This window comes from Artibeus jamaicensis, unplaced genomic scaffold, assembly GCF_021234435.1.
Source record: "Artibeus jamaicensis isolate MK-2021 breed Jamaican fruit bat unplaced genomic scaffold, CSHL_Jam_final scaffold_847, whole genome shotgun sequence".
Lineage (NCBI taxonomy): Eukaryota > Metazoa > Chordata > Mammalia > Chiroptera > Phyllostomidae > Artibeus > Artibeus jamaicensis.
The window spans coordinates 18,929,661-18,941,674 of record NW_026522057.1 but is presented as its reverse complement, the minus strand read 5'-3'; positions in this window follow the sequence as shown (position 1 = coordinate 18,941,674).

Below are 12,014 nucleotides of genomic sequence, written 5' to 3'. Positions count from 1 at the left end.
CTCGTTGTTTGTTACTGAATTCTCATTCTTACCATAGCGCAGTGACAGAGGCACTCACTGTGGTCATCCCCATGGGCACGTGAGAAAGCTCGGGCCCAGAAAGGCAAAGCGACGTGCCCAAGGTGAAGAAGCCAGTGAGCATGGGGGTCTCCGCCCAGTTGTGCGCCCCTGGCTACTTGTCTGGGGGTTGGGACATAGCGCTTGCCCTGCAGCCTTCCAGGGTCACTGAGAAGGTCAAACGCAGTAGCGACCGGGAGCTTCCGCCAGCTGGAAGGTTCCCTGGGAACGTGAGCCTGGTATCTGTGGGCCCAGCCACAGCACGCACTATCCTGGGGAACATCAACATACCCCCCGCTCTGACGCAAGCTGGGCATTTGCAAACCCCCTGCACATGCCACCCAGGGCCACTGCTTGTGTTGGCCACCACCCAGCAAGTTACAAGTTCATGGCCCATTTCCCCACAATCCAGAGCTGCTTCAATCTCCTCTTCCAGGGCCGGTGTGGGGCCCATCTGCGGAATGGAGGCTCCCCCTCCCCGGGGAGGGCTTCTCCCACACGCCAGGGCATGTGGGGTGTTGGGGGCCGGAAGCAGGGACAGTCATGGTGGTCAGGTGTCCTGGGCCAGGGCCAGCTGAGGTAAGGGATATGGGGGGGGAGGGCTGTGTCTAGGGTCACTCGTCTGGCCACCGGTGGAGGCAGGTCTTGAGCCTAAGGTCCTCCCCTGCCCCTACTGCAAGTCCCAGGTGCCTGCTGATGCAGGGCAGGCCATGGGTGCGGCACGCAGCTCTGGCGCTTGGACTGAGTCACTCGCAGAGGTGATTTGAGGCCACTTTCTCACTGTGTGGCCTTGGGCAAGTCACCTCACCTCGCTTCTGTAAAGCAGGGGGTTGGGAGAAGCCCTCTCTCTGGGGGCTGTGATGCACGCATGATGAAACGGCATTTGGGAAGTAGGTTCAGTGAGTTTGGGTCAACTGGCAGCAGCAGGTAATCCGTCTACAATCACATAATGTACGCACCGCAGAGCGAACAGGTTCGTTCACATCTGGCTTCGTAACATGCTGGCTGTGCCACCTCGGGCAAGCTACTTACCCTCTCTGTGCCTCTTTTTTTGTTAAATGGGGATAATATTGCCTACTTCCTAAGTTGTTGTGAGGTTAAATGAGTTAATATTGGTAAGGTATTTAGAACAATGCTTGGCACAGAGTTAGGGCTATGAAAAGGTTCCCTGTTACTAAGAGTACAGCTTTCGAATCAGTGGAGGCAAAGGTGCACTTTCGGTTGTCCTGAATTCACGTTCATTCACACCAGCTGCCTCTACCATGCACTGAAGTTTGACCCCAATAGGATCAAAGTCGTACACCTGAGGGGCACCGGCAGGGGAGTTAGTGCCCCCTCCGCCCTGGCCCCCAAGATCGGCCCCCTGGACCTGTCTCCAAAAAATGTCGGTGATTTCACCGTCAAAGCCGCTGGTTACTGGGAGGGTCTGAGGGTCGCAGTGAAACTGGCCATTCGGAACAGAGAGGCCCGAACTGGGCCGTGCCTTCTGCCCCTGCCCTGATCTCAGCCCCCTCACAGGACCCGTCCGGGACAGGAAGAAGCAAAAAACCAACAGAACGAAACAAAACGCCATTGAGCACAGTGGAAACACCACTTTCAACGAGGTTGTGGACATCGCCCCACAGTCATGTCACCGATCTTTAGCTAGAGAACCCTCTGGAAGCATCAAAGAGGTCCTGGGACGGCCCAGTCTGTGGGCTGCCACCTTGATTGCCGCCACCCTCGTGACGTCACAGGTGACATCACAGATGACCTCCGCAGTGGTGCTGTGGGAGTCTGGCTAGTGAACAGCTGCAGAGGAAAATATTTCAACTAAAGGTCATCTGACAACCAAAAAAAAAAGTACAATCACAAGTGAAATAAGGATTTTTCTCAAATAGTCTCAGTTCGAAGTGTTCTCTTCAGTTGACCCAAATCATCGTTAACGTCTAGAATCTCAGGACACTGGCGTTGACGCTGCGCCTCGCAGACCACCTCGTGCTTCCAGTGAAAGCTCCTCAGATCCTTAGCCGGTTAGTGGGAGACCTGTCCCTCTCGCTGATGTGCTGTGTGACCCTGGGGAGGTCACATGCCCTCTCTGTGCCTTTCTGATTGTGGAGTGTGAGAGCAAGGATGGGAGAGCCACATCTAGTGCCAGAAGGGGTCCTGCTGGGGCTGTTGACAGAGTATGGGGACACGGGTGGCCAATATCTTAGGGAAACAGTATATGCCCCTCACCCCCATCCTACTCAGTTTCCAGGCTTGACCCCGGGCAAGGTGGCCTGGAACACAGCATCCCTCTCCGTGGGACAGTGGAAGCCTGTGTGCCCACAGTGCAGCCATCCCTGACACTCCTCTGCGTGGGCACTGAGGCACAGTGTCCCTGGGACCTGCCAGCTCCCTCCCCCATCTCCCTGCAGCCAGCTTTCCTCCCACCACCGAGTACTGACTGGCTCCAGTCCTCTGCCTTCAGAGCCACTGTGTGGCATTGAGGCTGTCCGGGTGCCCAAGGGAGCCCCAGAAAACCTTTGACTCTGGAACCCAGACCCTTGGGGCTTCTGGTCCCAGCTCTGCTGGGCAGCCTTGGGCAAGTGGCAGGCCATCTGAGCTTCAACATCCTCACCTGTAAAATGGGCTGGCGATGAGGCTCCTAAAAGAGACAGGCATGTCGTAAAGGGGCTGCTGTCGACCAGGCCGAGCTCAGGGAGCAAAGCCTGTCATGGTCGGGCCAGGCCGCCTCTCTGTCCTCCACCACCAGCTGTTGGCGCACGTCTTTCTCCCTGACCTCGGAGTCCTGCCCTGTGGCCTCCTCGCCTTCACACATCCAGCCTCCTATCAGGACTGTCTTTCCTTTCGGTTCATCTCCACCCTTCCAGCCTGGCTGTCTTCCCACCCCCTCCATGGAACCTTCTGGGTTCTCTCTTTCTCTCTGTCCTTCAGGACGAAGAGAAAACATCAGACTGCCTGGTGGGCTGCTCCTCCCACACGAGTCTGTGGGTGTGTGAGAGACACAGAGAGGCAGACACACAGACCTGGTTCTCTCAGGAAACAAACAGCCCCTTTCACTGGAAGAGCTGGGACCTCTACCCTTTCAATCAAACACCCCCAACTAAATGGAGGTGCTCAGGAAGCTGGTGAGCTTTTGGTTTCTAGAGTCTTAGATCTAGAAAGACCTTGTGGGCCTTCCAGGTGAGCAGCTCAGCTCCTGGCTGCCTGGCCAAGTGGACAGAGAAGGGTCTGTCCACTCTCAGCTCCGATACCTCCTCTGCCCTACTTGGCCATCAGTCCATCCTCCCTGCCCCATAACCACAGCTGCTGGCCAACACTCGCTGAGCACGAACCCTGACCTGGGCTCTGCTTTAAGCCTTTCCACGTATTAACTCATGTCATGCTTACAACGCCCTGTGGCTTTTATGAGTCTCCCACTCGGCAGGTGGGAAACCCAAGGGCAGAGGCATGGGATCATTAGCCCTGAACTACCCAGGTTGAGGCGGGCACAGGCAGGATCTGAACCTGGAGCCCTGGCACCAGAGCTCGCTCTTACGCTGCTGAGTGGCCTCTGCAGCCAATCCCCCTGGACCTCGCCACCCGTCCACCCACTTACGGACACGTCCTACTGGGCTGGCAGTGTGCCCGGCGCTGCCAGCACAGGGGCTGCGGCCATCAGCAGAGGGAGATCCCTGCAGCCCAGGAGCTTACCCCGTGCTGAGGAGGCAACATGGAGACACTCGAAAATTCAACAAGGTCTTGAGCGCCTGCCCGGGGTTCTGGGAACTTGGGGAGAAGCTGTAATTGCCTGCTAGGCTGGGGTGGGGCAGGGCAGTCCAACGGAACTGAGGTGGAGGTGAAGGGGTGGTGTTAGGACGTCATCGGGTGAACGGCAGGGAACATTCCAGACCAGAGAACGCAATGTACAGAGGTACTGAGTCTGGAAGTGCTCAGGGGACAGCTGGCATCTCATCAGAGCCCTAAAGACAAAATGGCTTGAGAGCGGGCAGGCAGGCTGCCACCAAGCCTCCTGGACACTCCCATGTTTGTTCTGGGACGGGAGACGTTCAGCAGCTAGAGGCCAGAGTCGTGCGCCATGCCCAGCACCTGGCCCACCGCCCTCTGGGAAGTCCCTCCTTGGGTCTGACCTGCAGTCCACTCTGACCACCTCACATTCCCTTCTGAGCTGCTCTTCACTCAGAGGCTGCTTCATGGCAGCCGTGAATGATTCTCACAGTGAATAGATGAAGTCCCGGCCAACCAGGCTTGCCAGAGGCACTGGGCTTGGCTGAGGGAGAGAGTCCATGTTCCCAGTCGCTGACCCTGCAGCTGAGATGTTCCTGGGCTGGTCCAGTGCTCTCTCCCTGGGCAGCTGCTGCAGCCTAATTTGGTCTTCCAGGGCCACCCCCCAGCCCCCATCCCATTCCCCTAACCCACGGGGAGCACTCAGCACTTCTCTGAAGCCACAGCTACTTGGAATAGCCAAGAAGGGCCCAGCTGACAGCCCAGAGGACTGGCTCCCAGCTGGCTCCAGGCTGGTTCTGACGGTTCCCTGTGTGTGTCTATGGGGACTCGGAGCTGGGAGACCTGGGGTAAGTCTTCCTTCTTCTTGGGCCCTCAGTCTTCCCATCTGGGCAATGGGATAATCTCCAAGGCACAGTTTCCCAAGCAAAATGCCTGGGAGATTCTGACTGAGCAGGTATGGGGTGAGGGGAACGGGAATTTATTTGCGGGGTTGTGTCTTTCTAATTTCTCTTTAAAAAACAGATTTTATTTATTTGTTTTTAGAGAGGGGGAAGGGAGGGAGAAAAACATCAATGTGTGCAAGTTGATCAGTTGTCTCTCACACACCCCCAACTGGGGACCTGGCCCCAAACCCAGGCATGTGCCCTGACTGGGAATCAAACCTGTGACCTTTTAGTTTGCAGGTTGAGGCCTCAGCCACTGAGCCACACCTATGAAAAAGAAATGAATATGAAAGCAATGGTAAAACATCGGTTGAGAGTTAAAACATCAGCCTTGACCTGTGCGGTCAGGGCAAACGGTCAAAAGTTCTAACTTATATTGAACAAAATCTCCAGAGGGGAGAGGACTACACAGATGCAGAAATCATGCAACAACGGAAAATGCGCTAATTAGGTCTAATTTCTCTTCTTAAATTTGAATACAGCCACTCCCTTAAACTAAACCCTTCCTCACCCCCCAACACTCCCATAACTCAATTCTTATTGGATGCTCATAACACCTAAGACAGGCAGGGTGGGGTTAGTAGCCAGTAGATGAGTTTTTGCACGTCGTACCAGTACTTTTAACTGCCTCCCAGGTCATTGCAAAGAACGCTTCCGTCGCCCTGGAAAGTTCCTTCATGCCCTTTCCAGTCCGTACTCCGCCTGGGTAACCACTTGGGAATAAGACTTTGCCCAATCACCCCAAGTGATGCTTGCGGTCTGGTACCCTGAGCCCAGACATTCCAGGATCAGGACCTCGGGGTTGGAGGCTCTTGAAAGACAAACAACTGCCCCTCCGACCCCACGAGCTTTCCCCCCCGGGAAGCTCAAGGCTGGCTGGGGGTGGAGTTTCAAGGCTAGTGGGTGTCCAGGCCTGGGAATTGGGTGGGCTGGGTGGTAGTGTCCCTGTGGCAGAGAGAGCCTGGAGTGGGCGTGACTTCTGAGTAGGTCCCTTTGCAGGGCTTGGTTCAGCACCTTCCATCTGCATGGCTCTTGGTCACATTCCCAGATGCCCCAGAGTCCCTTCCCTCACCTGGGGAGAGGGACAGCTGTATGCTGCTCTCAGGGTGGTGAATGAGGATTGACATAAGGTCAGCTGGGTTGTTCTCAGCACACCACAGGTGCACTCCTGCATGGGTGGTGGATACCCAGAGGTGCAGGAACGGACAGACCCAGCATCGCATGGCTGGGAAGTGCTGGAGCTGGGGCCTGGGCCGGACTTGCTGGCTGTGTGACCCTTGACTGGATGACTTTGCTGACAAGCCCCAGTTTCCCCAAACATCAAATAAGCCCCAGCCTACCTTTTACTGCTAGGATGTTCTAAGGATTTGATGCAATTCGAGGTAATGGATTATTCAGAAAGAAAAAGGTTTGATAGAGTAATGCAACTGTTTTTCCTGTTTTCATGGTGACTTCAGTGGCCTTTCTGGGGCAAGGAAGAAAGGATCATCCTTGGCACCAAGAGGGTAAAAGCATTTCTCGTGATCTTGGAACCCAAGGGGCCCCAGGAAGCAGGAAGGGTGATGGGGAAGGGCTGGCCTCTTGGGCACATGGTGGCTTTCCTTCCAGGCTGTGTGTGTGTCCAGTAGCTCCACTTGGAACCTCAGTTTCTGAGTCTGAAAGAGGGGAGCCCTGACCTGCATCCCGACTTCTTGAGATGCTGTCAGAACCCAAGAGAGGATGGAAAAGCGGGAGGGGTGCTTCAGAAGCAGAAGGTGCTGCTGTAAGTAGTTGGCAGCTCAGCCACCTCCAGCCTGTGTGTTGTCTGAGGGGATCACTGGCTTTGGGCCAACACCTGGTGGAGACTTGGCTGAAGCCTCGCTGCTGCCCTGCAAGGCTGGTATCATCCAGGTCCCCAGACAATGCAGGCTGGGCTGGGGTCACAGTCCTGGAGGCCGGCAGATCTGGGCTCAAACTCAGGGGCCACTATTGCACCCCTGAGCCTGTTTCCTTCATCAGTGAATGAGGGTAGTAGCGCCTCGTTCCTGTGGGGCGTGGCACACAGCTGGTGCTCAGTAAGAGTTCCTTGGCCCTGGTCACGTGGCTTGGTTGATTGGAGCATTGTCCTATAGACCTAAAGTTCGATTCTGTCAAGTCATACACCCAGGTTGCAGGTTCAATCCCTGGTCGGGGCGCATAGGAGAAGGCAACCAGTCGATGTTTTTCTCCCACATTGATCTGTCTCCCCCACCCCTTCCCCTCTCTCTAAAAGCAGTGAGAAAATGTCCTCAGGTGGGGATTTAAAAAAAAAAAAGAATCAGAAGGACAGCTCCCCGTATTCTGGACGTGGGCTCCCCCCTCTGGGTGGGTGGTTCAGCGCACACTCAGGTTCCTGGCCTTGTGGATGGGGTGCACGGCCATTGTTGCTGCTGCTGGGAAGACTGGCTGTGGCCTGGCTGCGGTTCCTTCCCTGCCGTTGTTTTTATCCCACAACACGCCAGCACCATGCTGGTACACAGTAGGTGCTTTTTCTACCCTGGCCAGCCAGAAATGTCCAAGGGAACAGAGGCCGTGTCTGCCCTCTTCCCTCTGAGTCCCCGAGGCCTAGAACAGACCTGGGCAGACAGCAGGTGCTCAGTAAATGTTTGGGAGTGGAGGGTGAATAAACCGAGGTGAGCGAACAGGCATCCTGCTGCGTGAAAGGATTAGGCGGGGGGAGGGGCGCTTTGTGGGCTAGTCCCCTCCCTGTTCACCCCTCCTGGGCTAATCCCCAAAGATTAACCTGGGCAGGAAGCCAGGTCACCGGCCACTGACCCAGGGCTTTGGAGTGAGCATGCAAGGGTAGTGTGGCCAGACGTGTACAGACTGTGGAGGCCACTCCTAACAACCCTTTTCACCTCAAGATGGCCCTCCTGTCCCCCACCCTGGACCTGGTCCTCACCGCCGCCTTCAGTGTCCTCTTCCTGGTGCTGGCCCTGGGCCTGCTGTGCTTCTTCACCTGCCGCCTGGCCAGGCCGCTCAGGTAGGACAGCTCCCCTGGCCTGGCTTCCTCTCCTGCCAGATCTCCTTTAGCTCCTGTTTGCTCTAGTGGGATAGGACAGGGTGGGCACAGCTTCTCTCCCTGTCCGTGGTGGAGAAACTGAGGCCCAGAGAGGCTGCATCAGCCCAGGGTTGAATTGCACTTTCGTGGGGCGCAAGCTTTGCTCAGTTTCCTAAACTGTAAAATGGGGGGCGAGCAGTACTTGGGAGGATTCAGTGAGATCACAGAGGGTAAACCCTTAGCTCACGTGGGACTGGTAGGAGTGCCCAAGAAGTGGTAGTGATTTCTATCAGGTCTAGTATTCTGTCACTTGTCCGGGGCCTTGGAGAGCCAGCCCAGCTCCCAGGGCTCCTGTGTCTTCTGCCCCAGGATGCTGACTCAGGGCCAAGGCCCAGCCCCTCAGCTCTCTCCCTTGACCTGCCAAGTAGCAGCCCTTCTGCCCGGCCTGAGCCAGAGCCAACCGAGGCGTCTGCACACTCGTCATGAGTAATCAGGGCACGTAGCTGGGAGCCTGGCAGAGACAGTCCGGCTGGGAGGTGGCGTGATGGGGTGGACACACACTCGGGTGCTCCATTATGAGCTGGTAGCGCATTGGCAGAGGGTGGTGGGCAGCCGGGGCCCCCACAGCCTCGGCTGGGCCCCACAGAGCCGGTCACCCAGGGCTGCCAGAGAGCAGGCTTGGAGCCTCCATGTGGGGGTGGGAGCACAGGAGGCGGAGCCAGCAGGGCAGTCTGGCTTCTGAAGGGTTTCCGGGCTTCCCAGTTTGCCACTCCTTCTCCTTTCCAAGCAGAGGCCATGGGAGGAGGCACCTGTCAGTCTGCAAGACAAGCCCCTCTCAATGTCACATCCCTGGGGCCAGAATTCAGAACATTTCAGCCGTTACCATGGGCCTTTTATTCGGTCAGCATTACAGAGCCGCGTCAGTGTGCACGGGCTTGGAGATGGGTAAGGTGGTCTTTACCATCACAGAGCGGCCGTGCAGCAGGGAAGAGCGACCCACAAACAGGCATGCTGGTGCAGGGCTGGATGAGCCTTTGGACCTCCTGGGGCCACCCCTTCACTTTTATCTTTCCTCATTGCTCGTTTGTTTTGGACTCTAGGTGCGGAGTTGAGTAAGTCCGATCTCTCAGTGCGTGGTGTACAGTCGTAAGATCGGGTCTGGTTTTATTTCTTATTCTTCCCCTTCATCCCTGCTCCCTGTTGCCCATGACCAATCCCCCTACTCCCCAAAGGTCCTCATCTTAATGTGTTTAACACATCCTTGAATTTGTATGTGTGCTCATAAAGTATGCTGTTTTCTGCATGTGGGTGTGGCCTGCATAACTCATTTGTATTCTTTGTATTCTTCACCCCGTCCTGTGTTTAAGCTTCATCTATACCACTGTTGTGACTTCTGGTTTTAATGCTTCTGCCCCATAGATATTGCCACCATCACCTTTATTAATTCATTCCTCTGGTTATGGACAGAGGGGATGCCCCAAATCTTTACAAGCCGGCGGTCAGGGGAATATGCCAAACATGTCTCCAGAAGCATGATGGTTTCTGTAGGTTTTTGGTAGAAAGTCTTCGTTAAGTTAAAGGCGTTCTTTTTGATTCCTGGTTTTCTGAGGGCTTTTCTCATACAGTGGTCTCTGTCCCCATTCCCTCTTCCTAGATGGTCTCGTCAAGTTTCATCAAGGCTTAAATATCACCTGTATGCCCAGCTTTCCCGAGTGCATACCTCCAGCCAAGACCTCTCCCAAATGCTGGATGTGTATGTCTAGCCGTCCACTAATGTCTTCACTCCTAAAAGACATCTCAGACTCAACACGTGCAAAGCCACGTTGCCTATTTTCCCCACCAAGTCTACCCTATCTCCCACCTCAAAACACCACCCCAAATGCTGAAAGACCGAATGCTTCTCCGCAAGATCAGGAACAAGGCAAAGACGTCTGCTCTTGCCTCTCCAGTGTAACATGGTGCTGTAAGTCCTAGCCAGTGCAGTAAGGCAAGAAAAAGAAATAAAAGGCATACCAATTGGGAAAAGAACAACTAAAACTCTCCCTGTTTGTCAATGCCATGATTATCTACATACATGTTGGCAAAGAACTCACTACATACGCACAAAACTCCTAGAACTAATACGTGAGTTTAGCAAGGTCCCAGGGTACAAGGCATTTATTTATTTACTAGGTACAGTTGTATTTATTTGTACTAGCGATGAAGTAGGTAAAACAATGATACTGTAATAGTGAGCCCTAAAGTGAAATACATCAGTATAAATTTAACAAAACACACGCCGGGTCTGTGTGCAGAAGCGATAGAAGAGAGGCTGTTCGTGAGTGGAAGAGCGGACGTTGCAAAGAGGCACACCCTTCCCAACCTGGTTTACAGAGTTAGTGCAAGACCAAGCAAACGACAGGGATGGAGAACAGAGCTGAGGCGGCCGGGTTTCAGGAAGGGATGGGTCAGTGGGGTTGCGGGGAGGCTTCTGTGAAGATAGCGAGACGGCCCGAGAGAGCTTTTTGGGGCCGTGGTGCCGTCTCGTGTCCTGAGTGTTGTGGAGGTCACATGAATCTGTACACGCATTAAACCCCAGAATCTCTGTTCTATCCCCCCCACCCGGACAGTCCCCCCATGCCAGCTTCCTTGCTAAATCTGTGGTCGGTTACTTGCTACCTTCTCTGCTACCTGCTTGTTTGTGATTCTGGGCAAATCACATTTCCTTGCAGAACCTTGGCTTCCACACCCACAAAGAGATCAGACGTCCTGCTCCATCTACTGACCAGGTTTTTGCATTTGTTTCCATGTCCTTTGTAGATTGTGGAAATAGGCTCCCAGAGAGTAGCACTTTCATATTATGGAAGTAAAACACAGGTGCTGGAAGTGTCCATATCATAAGCTGACAGCGTATCGGGTTTTCAGCATGAACGCACCCAGCACCCAGGTCGGTCAACAGAACAGCACAGCCCCCGGGGCGCCCTCCAGTCTCCCTACCCCCCCAGTTGGGACGTCATCCTGTAACACCCTCGGTTAGTTTTTATACTTTGTATTGTGAGAATCACACTACACATGCTCTTGGGTCTGCCTCCTTCACTCACCTTCCCCTTCGCAAGATTCATGCAAGTTTTCGGGGTCTTGTCGGTTACTTGTTTGTTGTTGCGTGGATTTCCATCTTGAGAACCCTCACCATGCGTTTGTCATCCTGCTGAAGACAGACACAGTTTTGAGGTCACTGGGCATGGTTTTGAGGTGACTGGGGACAGGGCTGATAGGAACATCCCTCTACATGTCTTTTAGTGAACTTGGGAATAACGGGTGGAAGGGCGTGTGTATGGTGTCGATCCTGCGAGAAGCTGCCGGTTTTCCTACGTGGTTGTGCCAGCCTACACCCCACTGGCAGAGAGGGGATGCTCGGACTTTTCTACACACACAAAGGAAGGGTTTGGGGTGGTTCTCTCCTTCCTCCTGTGACCTCCCCCCGCCTTAGAGCCCTGGCTTTCACTGAGGTAAATATTTACTGTGCGAACACTGGAGTACAAACAAGGCAAGGTCCCTGCTCCTGGAAGCTGCCGGTGTGGCGGGTGGCGGGTGAGACAGACCAGGCAAGAATCACCACTTCCGAAACGGGGAGGCACGTGCAGAAATTGAAATAGTGTGAAGTGCGGAGATAACATAAGGGCGTGAGTTATCGTCCTGGAGGCTTCCCGACTTCAGTTTTCAACTGTGTTGAATAACAATTAAATTTTTTGGATTTCTCTTTTTAGAAATTATTTTTAGAGGGGGGGAAGGGAGGTGCCGGGGGCCCTGACCTCTGGAGTCCAGCGTGTATGATTCTCCAGCGTGTTGAATCAAGGCCCCTCCCCCAGGGGTGGAGTGTTTGCTTATCTATCGGGGCAGCCGTGGTCGAAGTCTCTGCATCCCCTCGGTTTCTTACAGCGCAACCCCACCACGGGGTCGGAGCTGCCCGCGCTCGTTACCCCTCAGACCTTTGGGGCATTGAAACTGGGCGAAATGACCTTTGGACCGGGCCCTAAGTCAGCGCTGCAGTCAGACAGATGTTCGCAGAAATAACAGAGAAAATGACTATGACGCTCTGACTGAACACTGGTGGCCTTCTTTCCGAGTTGTCACCACCGTGCTACTCGGCACCTGTAGAGAAATCCCTTCCTCGGTTTCTCTGCATCCTTAGAAATCCCTTCCTTTCGCTGATGTGATTATGCCCCTCCCTCCTGAACACCTCTTACCTTTACCCCCTAAGCTGAATGCTGTTTGGGCTTCTGCCTGAACCGCTGCTTCCCAGA